Source organism: Oryzias latipes, chromosome 20, assembly GCF_002234675.1.
Source record: "Oryzias latipes chromosome 20, ASM223467v1".
In the NCBI taxonomy this organism is placed as follows: domain Eukaryota; kingdom Metazoa; phylum Chordata; class Actinopteri; order Beloniformes; family Adrianichthyidae; genus Oryzias; species Oryzias latipes.
The window spans coordinates 12,783,298-12,804,398 of NC_019878.2; the positions used below are offsets into that span (position 1 = coordinate 12,783,298).

Sequence of the window (21,101 nt, forward strand, 5' to 3'; positions counted from 1 at the left end):
TCAGTCCAGCCTAAAAACCCTCCTTTAACTCGCCATCCTTCTCCCTCCCTCCTCTTTGCCTGTCCTCCCTCCCCAGCCAAAGGTTAATACACTCCAGGATGGCATTATTTCCTCCCCAACCCTTCAACAGTATAAAAATTCAGAATGGACAGCTCAATCCCTCTTCCATCTCAGATTTGATTGTAATGGTATTGCCTCCTGTCCCTGGGAGGCCCCTGCTGCCTCGCCAAGCCAGCCTTTATGACACTAAATGGCCGGGCTACAATTTTTCCATCTATTCAAAAAATTCTGTTAATAACTCATTTGGAATGAGCCGTCGTGACTCCCTTGGCTGGCTGTGGCCAGGTCTCACCCCTCAGCTTGTAGGGGCCGCAATATAGTGGAAGAAAATGCAGGGCTGAATCGCAAATGTAAAAGGTTAATTAATCTCTCTGAATTTACTACCTCCTTTTCTTTCCCTGTTGCCAATGCACCCCAATTGACAGTCCCAAAGAGACGAAAATGTCATGTTTACAACCTAGCGTGAGGCAAAGGCCTGTCCTACCAGTTTTCCTTCTCCCCTGCCCACTTTTACAAGTGCACCGATTCATCATTTGTGATGGATTTATGTAATAAAACCCATTTCCTTTTTCCCCATACCATCCTTTTAAGTAATAAAATAATTATTTATTGATTATTCAAGAAGGTACATATGCGCTGGTAATGGCTTCGTACTGGACCTCCAATAAATAAAACGAGCGAAGACGGAGAAAGCTTAAGAAACATAGAAGATAAAACAGAGAGGAGAAAGGACAGAAAGGAAATAAGTCTTTTGAACCACTATAGTTTGGATCCAGGTCCGCTCTTTTGCATTACAGATCAGGACTTTTTCCAAGTTCAACAGATTCGTATTGGTGTTTTACGGAAACCCTGTAGTGCAATAACATATTAAAGGCCACAGACAATTCAGAAATCAAAAAAACAAAAAAAAAAAAACGTTTTGCTTTAGAAATCAAAACTTCCAAAAAAATGAAACAGAATAAAAATAAAAAGTTTTTAAGAAGCAAACTAACCACCAGAAATCCAAGTGAAATGTGAAAAGTGAAAAGTTAGGTATTACGGGAAATCACTGACTGGATGATGGTGTTTGCTTTTTGATGTTGGAATTTCTTCGAATGCGTATTCAATGTCTGCATATTTAAAAACAAGTTCTATGATTAGTACACAGCATTTCCAGTATTGCTTAGTGACAAATAACATTCGGTTGAAATGATGGACAAATGTGATCATCCAATCAGCGACGTCCTATAGTACCTATAGTTTCTTATTGTATTTTATTTTTGACATTTGGTTTTGATTTCTGTAAATTACTTTTGTTTTCTGAAAAGATTGCTTATTATTTTGTTAAATTCTTTTGAATTTGTTTTGATTTCTAAAATGTAATATTTTTATTTTTTAAATTATTTTGCTTTTTTACTTCAAGGCCGTTGAAGTGTTTGACTTCTGAGTATGTTTTTTTTACACTGTGAAACATAATCTGTGATCAACGTTCTGCTGCATCATATGTCATGATTTGTTTCTTCCAATTAGTATTTAGTCAGACATATCAAAGTTAAGATTTATTTAGCTATTAATGTGAAAGTTACATTCATATTTAATATTTATTATAAGTTATTTCCCAGTGACCCCAAAGGGATTCAGGGATGAATGTTTGTTTTTCTTTTCCTTTTTAAGTTAATGCAGACAAACTCACAAAAACAACCTGTCCTCTCATCTTATTTCCTAATCGGCATCAGCATTAAAAAAACAAAAAAACAAAAACAAAGTACCTATAATACATAGTGGTTTCTTAATAAGCTATTTGCGTTCACTCCCATCCTCAGCACTGAGTGTCTGTTGTCTTTTTCTCGGGCTTGTCTCAAGCCTCCTGCATGCTACAGAAAACAGATGCTATCTCTGCAATATTACTTCTCAAAGCACTCATATCCTCTCCCATGTTATTTTCTTTGATCTGTTAGGCCTGCTTCTCTTACATTTTTCTTTACTCCCTCTTCTCCGAAGCAACCCTCCCCTCCCGTCCTCTCCATGCACATGCATGTATACACTGAGACTCTGTCTTTCTCTGCGTTCTCCCCTCCGTGCTCCATCCTGTCTTTCAGAAGGCCAGCAGAGACAGATTGAGCAGCCAGACTGGTTCATGGTGACTGTGGACGTTTGAAATTCAGCTCATCTGTTCTCTGTCAGCTGAGGGCAAAAGGTGCACGGTGGGTCAGACCTCTTAGATTCCAGACTTAAATTGCTGTACAGTCAAAAAAGCCAAGTCCCATTGGGAAAAAAGTGAATTAGCATTTGCTAAACACAACATTTAATTAAAAGCAGGATATGAAAGTTTTAATGTAGGAGTGAAAATTCCATTCTCCAAATACTCAGACTACCCTAAGTTGTTTTTTTTGTGTGATATGACATAAAAATGTTCATTATTTTAAAGAAACTTCAAGTATAATTTATGTTTTGACATTTTCATTCAATCAAAATTGAAACTTATCTCTAGACTGAGGATGCGAGCTGTAAAAATCAGAAATCACATTGAGAGGATTACAGGAGACCAAAGACTTTCTTGTGAACAGCCAGGAGGGGGAAGCATCTCTCTTTGCAAGTCTTCTTAGAAGAAAAGGAAAGAAAAAGTAATTAAGCAAACAATTTGCCAGCAATTGTTTGTCTGCTTATCCAATCTGCCATAGTTGCACGGGCTCTAACGCATACAGACAGACAGAAAAATGGGGGTAGCGGGTGTGTGTGTGTTTGGGTTTCCTCAGATTGACGGTAAATGTTCTGTTGCCCATTCGTTTAACCTGGGCTGTGCTTACGGAGAGAAAAGGATTGAGAAGCAAATTATATAGTGTCATTTAATTAGGAGTTTGGCTGTAAGCATTAATCCAGTTTTTTCACATAACCTTTAACTACTCAATGGATTTGAAAAGCTATTACCGTTCCATATTTCTATTTGTAATTATTTAGAGTATTGTCACTGATATGAAATGTCAATCACAGTCACACAACGGGATTAATTTTTGGCTTTATGACTGAGTTTTATTTACTTGTGAGCTGTGAGATCCTTAAATACAATGAAACTTCAAAATGAACAAAAGTCTACTCTGCAGTTGAAGTAGCTTTTTACATTCATTCATCCTTATTCGCCCACTCAGAGTCTAATTTAAAAATATACGGAAAGTCATTATTTACACAGATATTGTAACTATGTTTATGATAACAACAAGCCACGGTAAATCTCAGAGCAATATTAGAAATGCACCTTTGTGAATCTCAGATTGGATTATAATAATGACTCAGTTTTAATATGTACAAACTCAATTTATAGTTTTCATCCTTTAATGTTGGTGTGCAAAAAAAGAAAAAGAAAATCCTGCGGTGTGTGTTTGTTTAAGTTCACTGCAAAAGAAATCCCTTTCACCCTGCTGTAAAAGTAGTAGGAGTTAGCTTAGTTTTCCCCTGAAGGACTTTGTGTTTTTCTGCCAACAGACATAGTGGGACACTAGGCCTGACTTTGTATCTCAATATCATTGTAAAGAAATGTGAAGCACAGGATTTCTTTTCCCAGACACTCATGGACCGTGCAAGCATATGTCCTCATCTTAAATTGGAGCTGTTGCTGCATGAATATCTAAAAATAAAAGATGTGTATGTGTTGATTTTGTAAGTCAAGTATCTAATAAAAGCATGTGATGTAGCTTGTCTGGAAGTTGATACTTCAGCTAATGTCTTGGATAAATCAAACGCACCCCAAGCACCGAGGGCTACACGATTTCCAGATTTATTCAAATGGCTGTTCACCTAGGTTTCACACGGTTCTTATGCTGGCATGTTGGCTCCTCAGACCCCCCATTGCACTGGGCATGTAATCATCCTGAAAGTCTCTCTGGGTGTCTGCACTCTCATAAAGCAGGAAAATGGATCGTATGGCCCAGGAAGGGAAAATGAAAGAAAAGGAGAATGAAATTACAGACCTGGCTGACTGCACAAATCATGCATATCATGTTTTATGGCTTGCCAGAAGAATTCAACACCTGTGGATCACCGTAGCTGTAATTGTACATGAATGCACAGGGATGGAGGTGGGAGGAGAGCTGCGGTTTGTGCGACGCTGAGTTTGTGAGCGTGCGCTTGCACCCAGTGGGTGTTAGTGTGATGGCAGTTATGTTTTTGTTGGCACATCTTCTTTTTCAGAGACAGAGGTAAGATGATAAAAGAAAGTAACGCCTGTTGTTCACTTCTTCCGCTCGTCCTGGGTGAGCCACCCTCAGCCCACACGGCTAGCTCACAGAGGAGTCATTTAACAGTCTAATTACCCCGTTTATTTACCCGACATGCTTTTGGTGGTAAAAAAAAAAACAACAGCCCAATTCATCAGATCAGATGATCAGCTTTGACTTCTTCATTTGTTTAATTAAACGAGCCAATCAATGAATTGTAAATCACTGTCATCATGACAACTAGCTCTGTTTGAAGCTTTTTAAAACTGTACCAGCTTGCGTTAAAATGTAGTGATTTTTTTCCCCACCTAACTTATTATCATCCACGCAGATTCAAACATAGTGAAGCATCACTTGAAAGTTATTTTACAGTTTTTTTTTTTTTAGAAACCAAACACAACAAAACTCAAAAAAATATTTAATTAAACTTTCTGCAAGTTTTTTTTTTTTTTTTTTAATGATCAAAGAGCTTTATCGGATGAATATGCAGCAAGGTGGAATCACAAATATGATGACAGTATAATAGATGAAAGAGTCTTCTCTCTGCTGTGGATGCTTGAGTCAAATTGATTACACCACTCCATCTGCATCATGACTGGCCTCCTCCTGTGTTTGACGCCTCTGCCTACAGCACAGAGTTAGTGTACAATTACATATAGTTTAATATATCTGCCTGAGCACCTTTAAATAAGCATCACAAGTCCACAAGGTGATTTGTCTTTTAGCCCCATTACTCCATTGTACATCTTGATAGCCAGTGATTGCTCCTAGCTATGTTTAAGCATTAAATAGTGTATTATTATTTCACATAAATCAAGCTGAGATGTGAGGGAGTATTCATAAATTTTGCATTTCTTACAGACAGTGTTTTAAAGCCTTTTTTTTTTCCTCCCTCCGCTGCTCCGAATCTGGAGACTAAAGCAATTCTGCTCTCAATAGTACATTAAAGATGAGAATATGGTGAAAGTATATTCAAAACAACATGTAATGCAGTGCAGATTAAGTTTGAGTTGCTTTAAGTCATTCATCATCACACCGTTTCCATAATAAGTGCTCTTGCTTTTGTCAGTGATGCAGGCGGACGCACGAGCGAACACTGCATTGTTATTGTCATGAATAATGGGGAAAATACTAATAAAACCCATTTATCACAATATTTTCCCAGCTAACCATGGCTACTGGAGCTCTTGTATGTGCTTAACAATGACAGGGTGAAATTTAATTTTAAGGCTAATGTTTTCTGTCAGCCTCTGTCTCTGAGACAAGTTGCCCTCTGTACTTATTAGTTCTGTGTTTGTGCAAAGTATCTGCTGAGGAAATGACTTCACTCAGGAAACTGGATTTCAGTTTTCCACATAAGAACTACCAGCACTAGAGTCAGCTGTCTAACCAGTTTAAGACTAGCCAAGACTGTCAAGAGAGGAAATCGGGTTCATTATTTTCTTGAACCGCAAAGACGCTGTCCACATTTGTTTCCGTTTTTCTACCTTTGGCATGGATTTCTGATCATTTCTTGTGTGAAAGTGAAACCTAAGGACTAGTGAAAACTGATGGAACTGTGTGTTTTTGCATTTGTTACTCGGGCCATGGAACAATTTAGGTTTAAAGGACAACAAATATTCTGTGTTATACATAAAGTGCATGTGAATGTACTCCTGACTCAAACATTGGACTTTAGAAATCCCTCTTCAGTCGGTGTCTTGGCTATTACAACCTGCAAATAGAAACCAGAAATACAGGCAAATCTCAGGCTCTCATTCATCACAATACATTGTATCAATCTGTCTCACTTGACTATGAAGGTGATAGAAAAAGTTCCAGGTGTTTTAATAGTTTTCTTTGACTCCTGATCCTCTGTTATTTGAATGACATACAGTATTTTTCGTACAATAAGGTGCATTTACAGGCCTTAATGTTTTTAAAAAAAAACAACAGTGTGCTTATAATCTGTAGTACCTCATAAATGCTGTAATTCTTGTTGTGTTTACTGATGATGAAGGAATTTTGAGAGGTACACGACACTCTATCAAAATGTTTGGTAGAGGGTTATTGTGAATATGCCAACACGGCCAACTCTCGTCTCGTTTAATGTGCTGCAAAGTTTGGTGAGCCCTATATATATATATATATATATATATATATATATATATATATATATATATGAAATATGTTTTTGAAAATAGACTATTAATTGATGGTGCACCTTATAATCCAGTGCACCCAGGGGGGCTGTGAGGGGATGGGTGTATCTGTCCCCATCCAACAGCTTTGCCTCTCCCACTTGCCCCCCAATTTTTGAGTTAATGTTGGTATCGTCATTGACAAAGATTAAGAAATTGTCAATCAAAGCTTCTTTTAGCATTGCAAAAATAACGAAAGCAATATTTTTGAATGAAATCTTGAGCCCTTAAATTTATTTTTTACGCCCCTGTATACCAAATGCTGACCCATCGTGGCCGTCAGCACCCTGGCCTCAGCCCAAATTCACACTGTTTACTTGGTATGGCAAGAGGAAATTCTTACTTTTGGAAAACTCATTAATAATAACAATTAATAATAACAACAAAAAACTGTTGGATATAAGTATTTTGGCCTTCAATTCTGCTGTTCTTATTGGCAACCCTTCCAAAGTCTTCTGGCCCCATATTTAAAGTATTCTAACTTTACCACCTGGTACGCCAAATACGTACCTTGAACATTTCTAAATTTTGTTTTAGTTTGTCTAATAATCGTCTTAAACACTTCTTTATTTTAACTTTTTACTTTTGCAAAATTGAAAAAAAAAATGGTAAGACAGCTATGAAGTTTCAGATAAAACTATATTTTGGTCTTTTGGATTACAGAACAATGAGGCTGTTCTTTATGTTGGATCTCTTACCCATCTGCCTGCCACCAGATCCATGATGCTGGACCTGTGGGGAGGGTCCTAATCTTTCAAATGCCGGATAGAATTATTCGGATACACAATTTTCCTGTTGCAGTGCTGTAAACTGTTTTAAAGAACCAAGACTGTTTTAAGACACTGATACGTTTTTAAATATTTGCAGACAAGATTAATTAAAATGTGTTGCAACCCAAAAGGGAGGCACTGAAATGTATAAGAGGACTATTGGAATCCCCAGAAATAAATGAAGGGAACAAAATAAATGTAAAATACTTTAAACTGTTAAGTATTGTTTTAAAGGCAAACAAAAACTTCACAGTTTTTGCTTCCTGAAAATCATGTTTCTTCTGGACTTGAACGTCCCCAAACTGTGAGTACAGAAAGATACTCATTTTGTGGAGACTGACCTTCTTGTGCAGTTAAAAAAATAGTCACATCTCGTAAATATTCTGAATTTAATTATGTTACTTTATATGTATTTTATTGACAATAACTGGGAATAATGTTGATTAAAAATACTAAAAACTAGCAAACTGAGACTTAAAACCTTTGGTTTTACTTCCTTTTGCAATGATAATTTATTCAACACTTGATGAGCAAATTCTTTGGCATTTTTAATTGGTTTTTAAAATAAACAATGACAAAAAGAACTTGTCATTGTTTCTTTTAGTTGGTTTTCATTTAGTTATAAGACCTGGTTTACTAATATATTTTATTTCATGTGCCCCTGGATTAGATACTACAAAACTTTCTAAACCCAAAATCGCAGGCCTATTTTGTTTTTCAAGTAAAGGTTTTACTTGAAAAACTTTTGTTTCTCCAATGTGCCTAACAACAGTAGACCACAATTAAAGCTAATTTTCACTTTTTAAACATGCTTATCATTTTCCACACATAATAATTATATGACCCTCTGGCCTGGGGGGTTTGGTACGACAACAAAGTGTTTTAAAGACATATTGTAAAAGTCCTTGCAAATTGGAAATTGTCTAAATGCTGGGACAGTAAGTTCAGGATTGAAAGAAGTGAGAGAAATGTCTTTGAACTAGTTTTTGCTTGCAGAAAATTTAGCTTCAAGGCTTAAGATATGTTTTGAAGTTTTCTCACAGCAATGAGAATTAAGGAAATATGCCAAATGATTCAATACAAGTAACTAATAAAATCCACAAATATGCTTTATACATGACATAATTTATTTTAATTATATAACTTTTTTTTTCTTTTCTAACCACTGCTAACAAATACTCCTTATTTACATTGGGGGTTCGTCATATTGGGTTATTCAACTGTTAATTGTTTAATACATTAAGGCTAAATTAGGTACATGTAAAGATCTTTTTCTTTCCTTGGAGCCATTCTTTGGAAGTGCATGTCTTTTGATTTTGGACATGTGCAGGCTAGCTGAATATTTGGAATGAATGTAGTTCAGGAAACATTTTACCAGCCTTTTCTCAAACTGCTTCCTTTAGCCTGCGTACATTCAATGCACCCTACAAAGTCTCACTTGAAATTGAAGAACCATAATCCAGACAAGCTCCACTAATGCTCCTCTGTTATGGGCCAATTTACTTGATTGGGAAGAAGTAACAGAGATTACATGTTAGCTGAAATCCTGCTGTCAGATAAAGGACGATTCACAGCTCTTGAGATAAACACCTCTTTCATCAGGCATCAGATAATCTGTAATTTTACTGAACTAGTTCCGTGTTCCCCTTAGTTATCACTTCATGAAATATATAATACATAGATTAACACAAGCATGTGTTACAGGTTGAATGTCAGCTGTATTTGAATTCCCAATGGGAATGAATGGCGAACACACCTGACTTGTTTTTTTTATCTTTTTTAATCAGTGCTTTGTTTTTACCATTTGGCTTCTGGAAATTGAAAAAAAAAATTGTTAAGAGGACCCTATTCCCCACCTTTCCTCCACACACATGTTTATGCTTGAAAAACTCAGATGTCTTCTCATGTTAAAACAAAGAATTTACCTGTCCATCATCCAACCAACGGTGTTCTGGGTGGGGCAGTCTTTTGAAGTGAACTTGTCATGGAAAATCTGCATCACCAAGGTTCAGAACAGTCATATACGGAAGATTAATTGTTTGCGGTGTACCACTTCAAACGTCTCATTCTTGACACGCATTATTAGATGAGATTTTGGAAGACCCATTTTTCTCAGTATTGAAGCACACCTGCATATGCTCACGTTGACTAAAAATGACAAACGCATTATGCTCACATCCCAGGTAGAAATAAAAAAAAAAAAACATGCCAAATGTCAAATTCTTGAATGCAGAGCTCACAGTTGTTGGCGATTGGGTCCTTTTATGGATGAAATCAAACGCATTTTGCATTTTGTATTAAAGAAATGCAAACATGCAAAAGTAATTCAGTAAGATTCACTTACCTCTCCTCCAAACATACATGGAGTACACAGGACACAAAACAAACTGCAGTAACACAACGTTTAGTGTTTTTTTTTTCTTTTCTTCTCTGTTATCTCCAGCTTCCTTTTTGCCCCTTTGGTTAAACATTCTCTTGGCATGCATGATCTCATTTAACTTTGATTTCCTTTTTTTCCAGGACGGCATCCTCGATGGTTCCAATTTCCAGCCTATTCCTCAATTTTCAACCTCGGTGACAAACAACATAGACTGGAATGACTGTTTACCTAAAGAAAAGGGGGTGAGGAACTGGTAAGTGAAGATTTTTAAAAGCTGAAAGAAAGAAGAAGAAGAAGAGAAAAAAGTTTGTAGCCAGACTTGTCTGCAGTGAGAGCAGGAAGCTTAGTGGTACTGTTTTGAATGTGCCTTTGCTGTAGCGCTACATATGTACAACCGAGTCATACATACATGTTTAATTTTTACTTAAAGGCATCAAAATAGATAAAATATTACATTTTTTCTCAGATTAATATCTGAAAACCTAAACATGATAACAATTGATTCATTTTTTAGATTTTGCAGTAAATAACTTGATTTTTAACATGGGATTTGTACCTTTAAAGTGTCAAAATACTGACTTAATAGAGTCAGTAAACAATAACAAAATACTATTTTCAAATAAATTACATGCATATTTTGTAATGCAAACAGGGATTGTACTTCTTATTATAGTCACTTATTATGTGATTAACCTTTCAGTTTGAAGATTATGTCCACCACAAAAGGCTTCTTTTTCGTTATTGAAAAGATTTCCTCATTGTGGTGCTCTAAACGGTTTGTGTAATCCCTATAACCTATAGCACCCAGCTACAGGATTCAGAAAAATCTGTTTTCAGCACATTCTGAGTAGGAGCAAACCAATGAATTCACTTCTCTGCTCCCCAACTCTGTCATAAAAGAGAGCACCCCATTTCCATATCAATCGGATTAGTTCCAAGACCAGGGAAGTAGGAGTAATGTAAGTAACCGTACAAATTTAAATATAGGACATCAAAAACATTGTTAAGCATTCATTTATTTTTGAATCAACCCCAGTGCTCTGTTCTTCAGTGTGAAGATGAAATGAAAATCTATCTCCTTCATTTTATTTCCACTTTATTTTAAAAAGAAGCTGATCCATTTAGTATTTTAAACCATTCCCATGTGTCACAGCATATAGATGCAGTATATGCTGAAACTTGTTACTTATATGTAACATATATGCTTAAACAATATATAGCGCGTCATTTAACAAAGGCTGTTGCCCTATTCTTGATCATTTTCTTTTAACTTATATATATTTTTAAATTAATATAGGGGATTTGATGTCTTCTTAGGTCAGTGCTCTTTAACCTGAGGCTTTGGAGTTGTGGTTCCTTTATCCCTCCATTGTGACTCCTTAACTTTAAAGAAAAGTGCTAATAATTTAAATCAATAATGGGTTTATAGTTTTGTTTAATTTGTTTTATTTAATCAAGTTTATTTATTTATTTTGAATATTTCTGAAAACTGATCAAAATGATGGCAAAAGCATTAATCTATTGTTATTAGAATACATTTGTAGCCCATAGTGTTATCTTCTACTGCCAAACAGTGTCTGGTTCCTGTTCAGAGACAAAGTATACAAAAACATTTACATGTACAGATTTAAAAAAAATGATTTCTACACTAAGGCTGTTCATATTTAATGATGAAAAGCAAAAAGGATGACGATGCACCAAAGTCACAATGATTAAAAAAAGCATTTTTTGTTGCTTTTTTTTTTCCATTTTTATATATTGCACACATTTAAAAGCTATATTTTATAAATAAATTGTTTAAACATACATAAAGTGTTTTTTTCTAAATGTTAAAGTTGGACTTTTTGTTTCTCGCTGGAGTTTGGTCAGTATAGGAAACTGAACCAAATGGCTCTTTTAAGGTTAAGGTTGTTAAAGGTATCAGACTCCTGTCTTAGCTGATCACTGCAGCTTAAAATTGCTTTTTGAAACAGATATTTATTTTACACACCTCTAGACAGTTCAATTTTTAGATAAAGAATAAATCTATTTGAGTCTTGTTAGTATTTGTCGATTAAAACTGCAGGCTTGATTTTCTGATATAAAAAAATAAAAGTTTCAACTTCAATTGCAGCAGTTGGATTTCAACAATGTTTTTTTTAATTGATCTCATACCAATAAAGTTATTTTAATGTCTTTGAATATTGTGTCTTTCTAAAAATGAAGAAGTTCCACTAATGGGAGGTAAACATGTAGAAGTTTGGCCCTGTTTTCCTAAAAAATACAAAGAAAAATCTGTTTTAAATAGGAGAGACTTGGAGGTCACTGTGTGTGAGCGAGTGCGACAGAGATTTTTCAGCTGTCTGTCTCTCGGTGACTGAACAAAGCAGGCAGGAACTCCCCGTCTGGATGCAGAGATGTTTAGATGGATGCCTGTCTTTGCTTCTTCAGCTCTTTATGACTTAGTATATCTCTGTAATTGAAAAACTCGCTAGACTGTGTTGTCTTGGGATTTGTCTCTTCGTGGTGCAGCTTCAAAACAGGAAAACCAATAGTGGGAATAGACCCCTGAATGTAATTAATTTTGCGGGGGCGGGGGGGGGCGGTATTATTGCAGGAGGAAGAATTCTAATCAGTTGCAGATTCCTTCCTGTTTGGTTAGCGTGACCGTGGCCAATTACAAGTGAACTCTGTGTTACAGTTTCACTTCCTGTGCTACCCAAAGAATGGACTGGCCGGCAAAACGGAGCCTGCTATTACGGGGGGAAATTGGGGCAGAAGAGTGCAGAGATAGAGGGGGAAAGACAAAACGAGACACATGACGAAGAGTCTGCGGGAAAGTAAACAGAAGAGGGGAAAGAGGGAAAAAAAAAGGGGAGGTTGAAATCTCCAGTCAGATCTAAGGTGCAAAGACGTAAAGGCTCACAGGCCCTTTATCCAGCTAATATAGAACACAACGAGTGGTTCCCAAAGGAAATGAAAGGATTTCAGACATGACTTTTCTTGCTGTTCTCAGGTGAACATTCAAACTGCAGGGAAACAGACTAAATTCAAACCCCAAATGCAATAACACAAAACTCAGTCACTGCAGCAATTTTATCTCAAAGAAGAAGTTGCCAGCTTTCCCCCTGAACCTCAAAACCAAACCAGACAACTGTTAAAAGCGTACCAGGTTTTCTTTTTAGTAAACTCTCTTTTTTTTTTTTTGTCCTTTTTTTCCAACTAAACATGAAAAAAATAATTTAATATCCTGCAATGCCTCCCTGGCAATAGTGCTTGCTTGTTAACCCATGTAGTGCGTTCGCTGAAGGCTTGCCAAGCCAATGTTTTACACTGTGTTACACTATCGTGCTCAAATGTCATTCATGGTCTTTTCACAGGCTTTTTGCTCGGATGCACAACTTCATTTTGGTGAATGTTCACTGACTTCCACATCAGCGAGTCTAGAACCATGAGATTTTATTGGAAAACCACAGACACCAGCAGCCCCACAGAGACTTCCAGAAAAGATCCCTAACAAGTTGAATTGCCAAAATGCTTTCCTGTGCTTGATCCAAGGCCTCAGTTTGGTCCACTTTTACTCTGGTTTGCTCCTCTTGAAAAGTATATTCCAGTGATTTTCCATGCGTTTTCCCCCTCCTGATCCTTTCCCACACTTCACACATGAAATCACTGATGTGAAATTACAGTGGAGGTGCATCCTGGGAGCATGTAGTGAGAAAAATAATAGAGAAACATAATTTATTATATTAGGACGGAGTTTTAGGGCCAGTTTACAAACAGATTTTTGGTTTTTAAATTACGACTTTTAAGTCGTAATTTTACGAGAAAAAATGTCATAACTTAAATTACGACATCTTAAGTCGTAAATTTATGAGAAAAAAAATCTCGTAAATTTACAAGAAATAAAATCATAGATTAACAAGGAAAAAACTCCAACGTTGTCTGTTTATCTGAGCCTAGCTTGAAGATGAAAGATGTGGAGCATTTTGTGAAGCTTTATTTCCGAATAGGCTTCAGAAACAAAGAAATTCTGAACCTTTTGACGACTCAAAATCAAATAATTGTTTGTGTTGCTGGCTTTCCGGGGTTCGGTGTCGGTAAAGTGGAGTTTCATATGTAAAATAAGGAGCTCAGGGACATGTTTGGGTGTAAAGGACCGCTGCTTTATTTTCTTTTTCATTCACATACCCAGAAGTCAATTTGTCTCATTACGTCATGAACCTGTCATGCGCAGAACACCGATGTGTAAACAGTTAAATACGCCCTCTCCTCAAGATGAAATGTCCCGTTTCAACATAAAACAAGAAAGATTAATGAAAATAGTCTGTTATATTAACCTTGCCACTTTAGGGCAGTGGCTAGACTCTGCTTGGAGCTGGTCTAGAATGGAGATGTAAGGCTCCTCCTTCCCTCCACTAGCTTGGGTGTACACCTTGGGCAAGTGTCAGCACACCCTGAGCCTCCCTAGTCAGGGTACGACATTGGCAGTTCTGGCTATCAACTCGGTACCAGTTCCGGCAGTCGGCAGTGATGTCTACGTCAACTCAGCAACATCTCTGGCAACAAGCAACAGAAGAGTTATGCAGTCGGCTCAACTATGTTGTGCCACTGGGCAACATAATCTTCTGCCAAGGGACACTATTGTGCACCGTTTAGTGTCGTCATCATAGGTGCAGCCTCACTTTAATCATGGAAGTAAATTCAAATTTGACAAATCATATTACCGCATTCGGGGTAGCCGATGCGCCACAGGACACGGCCGTGGTGAACAAGAAACGAAATCCGTGCAAATCACTGAAAGGAGCACCGATCTCAAAAGAAAGCCTTGAATGGAATTTGAACTTTGTCTTTTTATGCTTTAAAGTGTTTTACCCGCTATCGGGTCTTAGGCGTATTATTATTATTATTATGGAACGTTGAAACGCCAGAAAGTGCTCCTCCTCAGATGGAAGCGTCACACAGACTTAGAGAACTTTTTTAACGTTGTCAATAAACATTGAGCTCACCTGTTCAATTGAGTTTAGTTGGTCTGCTCTGCTGCTGCGTGGCATTCACTTGCTGCTTTGTATCCTCACTTTAACTTTACAAGTTTTTTTCTTGTAAATTTACGACTTTAAATCTCGTAATTTTACTTTTTTTTGGTGGCCCTAAAACTCTGTCGTATTATATAGTCAAAAGTGATGTTAGTTGCATAAATAAAACAGAATGCATTTTCCTTTTGTAGTAGGGGTGCAACAATTCAATTTCACAACAATTCAATTCATATCATTTGTGGTTGCTGATCCAATTCAAAATAGATATTAGTTCACTTCAACAATCCGATTCGATTCAATTCACTGACCTTAAATCTAAAACATCAACCTGTGTGACTCAGAGATAAATACCTGGATACTGAACAGGGCAGGTGAAGTTTTCCAGATTCCTTGTTTTTCTTGCAAGATAATCAAATGCAACTTAAATATGTGTAGAAACAAACAAATAAACAAGAATGAATGTCAATTCCATTCACATTTTAGTTTCAGAAAGTTCAGCCCACTGTCAAAATTATACAAACCTACTGAACCTTAATCCAAATGGTATTTTGCAAGATCGATTATAATATATTTATCTAATTGTTAAAATGATTTAAATGATGAAATAGGTCAACTTGCCTCAGATTGATCTGGTTGGATTGTAGGAATATACATAGATTCATTTATTAATTGTTATACCCCTATTTTTTTCTTCAAGGTGCTTGATAAACACTCAACAAAAGTAGCACCATAGCTTAACATTTCAATACATATTTGGAAGCACACAAACATAGAAACAGCGATCTGCTTAAACTTTCTGATGTAGTAAATTTCAAGAAATCAATTTTTCAGTCAATTAATGAAATAACTTTTAATACAGTTTGCCGACACTGTTGAACCACCTATAAAGGGGAAAAAGGGGTTAAGTTAAGCAAAGTCCTGAAGTAAACTAAAAAGAAAAAATACATTGAGGTGACATTTGCCTGGAAAGCTTACATTGCACTTGGAAATACGAACGCACACACTGTGAAGAACATGAGGAATGGGAGAAGGTCCATCTTATTTGAGTGAACTGGAGGGTCCAAGTCACTAAACTAATCCTAGTTCCACAGGATCCCACTTTCAACCAAGTCTTTTGTTGCAGCTGCCTGGGATCATTTCACAAACACAAGGTATTCTTGGAAGAATTGATTCTGTTAGATAGTACATTGATCACGCACGTAGCCTGCGGACAGAAGATGGCTTTACAAGCAATAAGATGGGAGACAATTATATTATTTTAGTGAAATAAGACAGAGTACAAGCAGCAAGTGCCAATAGCCCATGCAGGCAGGGGAGGGGTGGCACAGACGGCCCCCTCTGCAGCTGCCTTGTTGTGTTTGTGCTCCATCCTCAAGTGGCACGATAATCCACTAAACTTTCCTCCACCCGCTTCTCTCAATGCAATCTGGATGCGAAAGCTCACCAGTGATTGCATTCATTTGTAAAAGCATCCAAGCCAAAATTGAACCCCAAGGCTGATAAACTATAAAGATGCTGATCAGATCGCAGCTAAGGAGTCCACACTTGAGGGCAAGAGGTGTCGGAGCTGGAGCCAAAAGAGCAATGACTCTGTATACCTCACTCTGAGCCAGAGGACCGCCCCGGAATACAAACTAGAAGAGAGCTAACACATAAAAATGACAACAAACCTCAGCACCATTTTTCATCTGGCTGCGTTTTTCCGTGTTATCAGTTCAGCAGATTATCAGTTTTCAGATGCAGTTTTTATGGACTCTCTTGGCTAAATGTAGTGCATTTATTGCTTAAGCTTTGAAAATTTGTTTTATTGATGAGCTTGGTGTGAATTTCATAATGCATCACATGAAAAGTAGAAGCCTAAAAGAGATACTCTTAAGGAAAGTGTTTCCAGTCTTTCAATGTAAGATTATAACTTATTTATCAGATGAAAATAATACATAACTCTGCTCCTCAAGTCTAATATATCCCCCTTTATTCTCTGTTCCACAGCGCTGTTTATTCTCACCTCACCAAAAGAGTTACTGCAAGTTATTATTTTTTTTTTCCAGCTTTACGGTTATCTCTCACAGCTATTGCACTGTCATCACTTTAAACACATATCAACCTCTGCTAAAGCACAAAGATAGAAGACAGACAGTTGGAGAAAAGAAAAGAAAGAAGAAGAAAAAAAAGGAAGATCTGAGGATGTTTTTTCCTCTCCATCCTTGTGGCCCCAGTGCGTGAAATGTCAAAGAGCAGTCAGTGGGAGAGACTGATTCCAGGAGGCGATGTGAATGGGACGATTGAAGACTTGCTTTGATTGACAGCTCTTCCTCTCTTGCTTTGCCCTGAGGGTGATTGACAATGTGGTTCATCTCACATTTTGTGACTGAGCTAATCCAGTAAATTCCTACCAGACGCAGCTCAACTCAGCAGAGACCTGCCGCTCCTTTCCCAGGTGGAGTTTTTCATTTTATCTCCTTTTCCCCCAAATAAACATGTTTTTCCATCTGTGGCTGTGAAAACAAACCAGGGAGGGAGCAAGGTGTCGTAGGGGTCTATAATTAAGTATAAGCACATAATTAAGTGAGTATAGAAAATGTGAATTTTTCGATGAATTAAAATGTAGACTAATGACATGTGGGAATTATCCTGCTGTTGTGTTAGTGATTAATATTGTCGTAGGTTACCGATTTCAATATAATGCCAGTTGGAAATGGAATCACCTTTCTGGAACATTTGATCTCTTGCCAAGTTAGGTAATTAATTGACTCAACAAGCACTGACACACAACTATCTTGCACACCGTCCCTCATGCCCACAAGGTGTGCCGCTTATTCTCCCAACCTTGTACCTGTGTTTTGATGTGCACCGGTTCCCATAACCTGCTTCTGCTGTAGTGCAGCTGGTCTTTAGAAAGAAAACAGAAACATAAGAACACTCCAATAAGGGAAAGAACAAACTTACAGGACCCCCCCCCCCCCTTTTTTTTTAAGGTTGTGTAAGCGGTCGGTGACACACAGTATTGCTGCTGCCCAATAAGGATAGAAGCCCACAAAATGTTTGACGCCTCCATTAATCATCATTCCTAAATGATTGTTCTGTGAGGGGATTCATTTAATTATGATTAATTGCAGAGTGTGGCCAATCAAGCGATGAACTACTGCCTAATTTTTTTTTTTTTGCAAAAGCTTGGTGTTCACTTTAAGTCAAAGTAGCATAACCCAGACTAGTTACAGTGTCAAGAAAAGTTAAAGTGCACGAGTGAGTGAAAGACCCAATGTCCCAAGAAAAAACAGCAGGTTTTTCTCCATCCATCTATCCATCCATTTTCTCAACCCTCTATATCCCTTTTGGGGTCACAGAGATGCCGGATCCCGTCTTGGCTATTGTTGAGCGAAGGCGGGGTCAGCAGTCTGTCGCAGGCCTCCCTCCTCCCTAACTACTAAAAATCGATATAGTACAGGGCTATCTAGTGTCCAATTTAGAAGCAAATTGGACATCATGCTCACTACTTTTTTTTAAAACTGCTAATATGACATCACCGATTTTCAGAAGTAAAAACTTAAAAAATATGAAGATTTTACAAAGGCTGTGCCTACATTCACTTTGTTCTGATGGTAAAAACTTGGATGGTTTATATAAAAGTTGAACTTTTTTCACAAAAAATGTTTCAACTTAATGCATTGTGGTTTATATTCACTAATCTTGTGAGCATCAATGCTCTCACTGTGTTGTCTTGCAGAAACTTCTGGGAAATTTCTAGAGCACTTAATCTAGGAATCATAGATTTGGACAGCTTTACCATATAGTGCATTGTGGGAAGTGAAGGAATTCAAACACAACCTATCTATAAGGTCTGAGATGAAAAATGTCCCATTGAGCTGCCACATCTCAATTCATTCAACGGTGAACACATACCAGAACAAAAACATTGTTTTTCAAAATAAAAGACTAACTTTTTTTAAATGTATTAATTTCTTTTTACTTGATGGTGTAAAATAGTAACGTCTTCTGGTTTTTAGATTGTTACCGTCAAAGGAATTTCTGTGGATTCACCAATATTTTGTCTTTACAAAGTTGACTTGTGTTATGTATTTCCATAAAGCTCAAAAACAAAGTTCCTGTGTGTTCAGGTGTCTAAGTATGATGAAAGTGTGTGAAACAAGTTATGACAAAGGGAGACAACGACTCACAGAGAAGAACTATGAATAACTTGTATGATCATCAGAACTTGCAAGAGGACGTTGCATACTCTTGATGGTATGTCTTTGAAGTCAGGTAAAGTGGGGCAGATGTTGTCTGACCCACCTCACCGCGTTGTAGTAGTTGCTTAATAAAAATCAATTTTTAAACCTTTATTTAAACTCAAACACAGCACTTATACTTGAGCTTGAATTGCATTAAAACATACCTTGTCATTTGACTCTTGCTTTAGAGCCGATACTCATTAGAGGCAAATATTTTGTTCACATTTACAAATGAGCCCTTATAATTGCACGATTTTATGCACAATTCAAATTCAAATAATTCCTTCTTGACACAGCCAAGACATCTGTCACACGGCTCTTCATTTTTCTCTTGAATAATTAAAAAAAGAAATAGAGAAACATACTAATGAGAGAACCTTACTTGAGGGCTTTGCCGCTCCACTGACTGTCATATTAATGTATTCCTGTGTGAATTAAACGCATCACCAAACACCTAAGTTCCCAATGTGTTTTCCACTGAAGAGAAGGGCTGGACACTGTTTTTTTTTTCTTCTTTTTGCTTTGCCCTCTGCAGAAATGAAGGTCATGCTTCATTTTTACACCTCTTGTGATTACTTGTTAATAGTCACATTGCAAAGGTCTTTCCTTCAAATTGACAAAAAAAAGAAAACACTTGGAAAGTAGGTTTTAATGGGAATGACATTGCTTCGGTCAATGATTAAGTCATTAAGAAATCTTAAAATGATATGTAGATTTATTCCCTGCTGTTTCCCTCTGTTCTTGGTTGACATGTGTACACACCCCTTTACTGTTATCTATAAGTAAATACTATTGGAAGAGAAAATAAGTGTCTTGAACAAAGTCTTAAAATCCTTCTGCTTATTGTCATTATTTTCTCTTTTCTGCCTGGAGCTCTGGTTCAGCCTGTGATGTCTAACATTTCTACACCTCCTTACACCTTTCTTTGTTCCTGCTTCCTTCCATTTATCGCTTCATTCCAGTCCTACCCTACACTCAGCTTAGACTGGCAGTCTTCAGTGCATCTTTCTCAGACTGTCTGACAGCTTGAACTGGCTCATTAAGGTAAATTGGGGGTGTAAGACATAACTGCACACAGAGTTATTTTAAAGTCTGCTTTGTAGCTGAGCAAACATGTCAGCTCATGCTTCGTATAATGGCATGTCCAGGGTGGAGGAAATATGACAGATTTAATAATCGTAATAGAGCAAATGGTGCTTAAGTGCTAAAGAGGTCAGGTCTTTGCCATTGTGCTAAAAGAGTTCAGAGATAAGTAAAATTGAAAGCTGGAGTGGAAAAGTGGAAAATCAGGCTTTCAAGAGTGTGACACAGGCGCCAAACGAAGGCACAGAAAGTACAAAGCAACAAAGCATGCAGTTAAGGTTAGACTGAAATGTTAGTTTGAATACTTTGAATAAATTTGCCCATAGCTGTTAGACAGCAAAGCCGGCAATATGTGATTGATCACGTCCCACAGGGGCGACAGCCAGCATGACATTTATACACAACAAACGGGCTTGGCTACACTAAAATAAGCTCACACAACCTATGCAGATAGCGCAGTCTTTCATTTTAACATGTGCATGCTAAACCTGGCTGATAAACGATTTGCCTAGCAGCACTTCCGTCCATATTTTATCACGGCAGACAATGCTCAGTGGCGTTGCCAGGGTTGGTGTATATCCAGTGTTCAGGCAAAAAAAAAAATCTCTTCAACCTCTCAACAGCTTGGCTCCCATAATTAACTTCCACAGGACTGACGGGAATGTAAGTCAGAGGAAAACGAATAAATATATAAAACAATTGCAAATACTCTGAGGAAAAATTGTTGAAGATGTTGCGAAAAGAAAGTGAAATTTAAATTGATGGACAGAAGTTTTTGGTCGTAATGCTTGAAGCGTATTCCTTTGCTTTCATGCAGAAGGCTCATGTTGAGGGCAGAAACGGCTGAAAGGATTAATGAACATTCACACTTAAAGCTCTGCAGTTGCTAAACACATCAAAAACCTCTAAGCTGTGGCACACGTAGCACATTTTAAGCCAGCATTCTGCATACAGCAATGTTGCCAAAAAAAATACGAGCAGGGTAGAGTTAATGCATGTATCCAGAGGCAAGAGGCTGCTAAATCTGGAGCCCCAGTAATTTTTTTTTCATGTCTCAGAGTTTTTAAATTTGAATTTGTCAGGTGAAGTAAACAGATGTTTTAGTCACAGCCTAAAGTACCTTTTTAGTAAACAGACATGTTTGTTGACTATATCACAGGTTTATTTAAGACCTATTTTTAAAAAAAGTATCAA

At 37.2% G+C, this 21,101-nt stretch overlaps 1 long non-coding RNA gene across 1 annotated transcript; it reads left to right on the forward strand.

The window, feature by feature from the left end:
* Positions 1-1,425: 1,425 nt before the first annotated feature.
* LOC110017254 lies at positions 1,426-20,510 on the forward strand. Its single transcript, XR_002872412.1, has 3 exons — positions 1,426-2,243; positions 9,721-9,833; positions 16,585-20,510. It is a non-coding gene; the product is annotated as an uncharacterized LOC110017254 (long non-coding RNA).
* Positions 20,511-21,101: the final 591 nt, after the last annotated feature.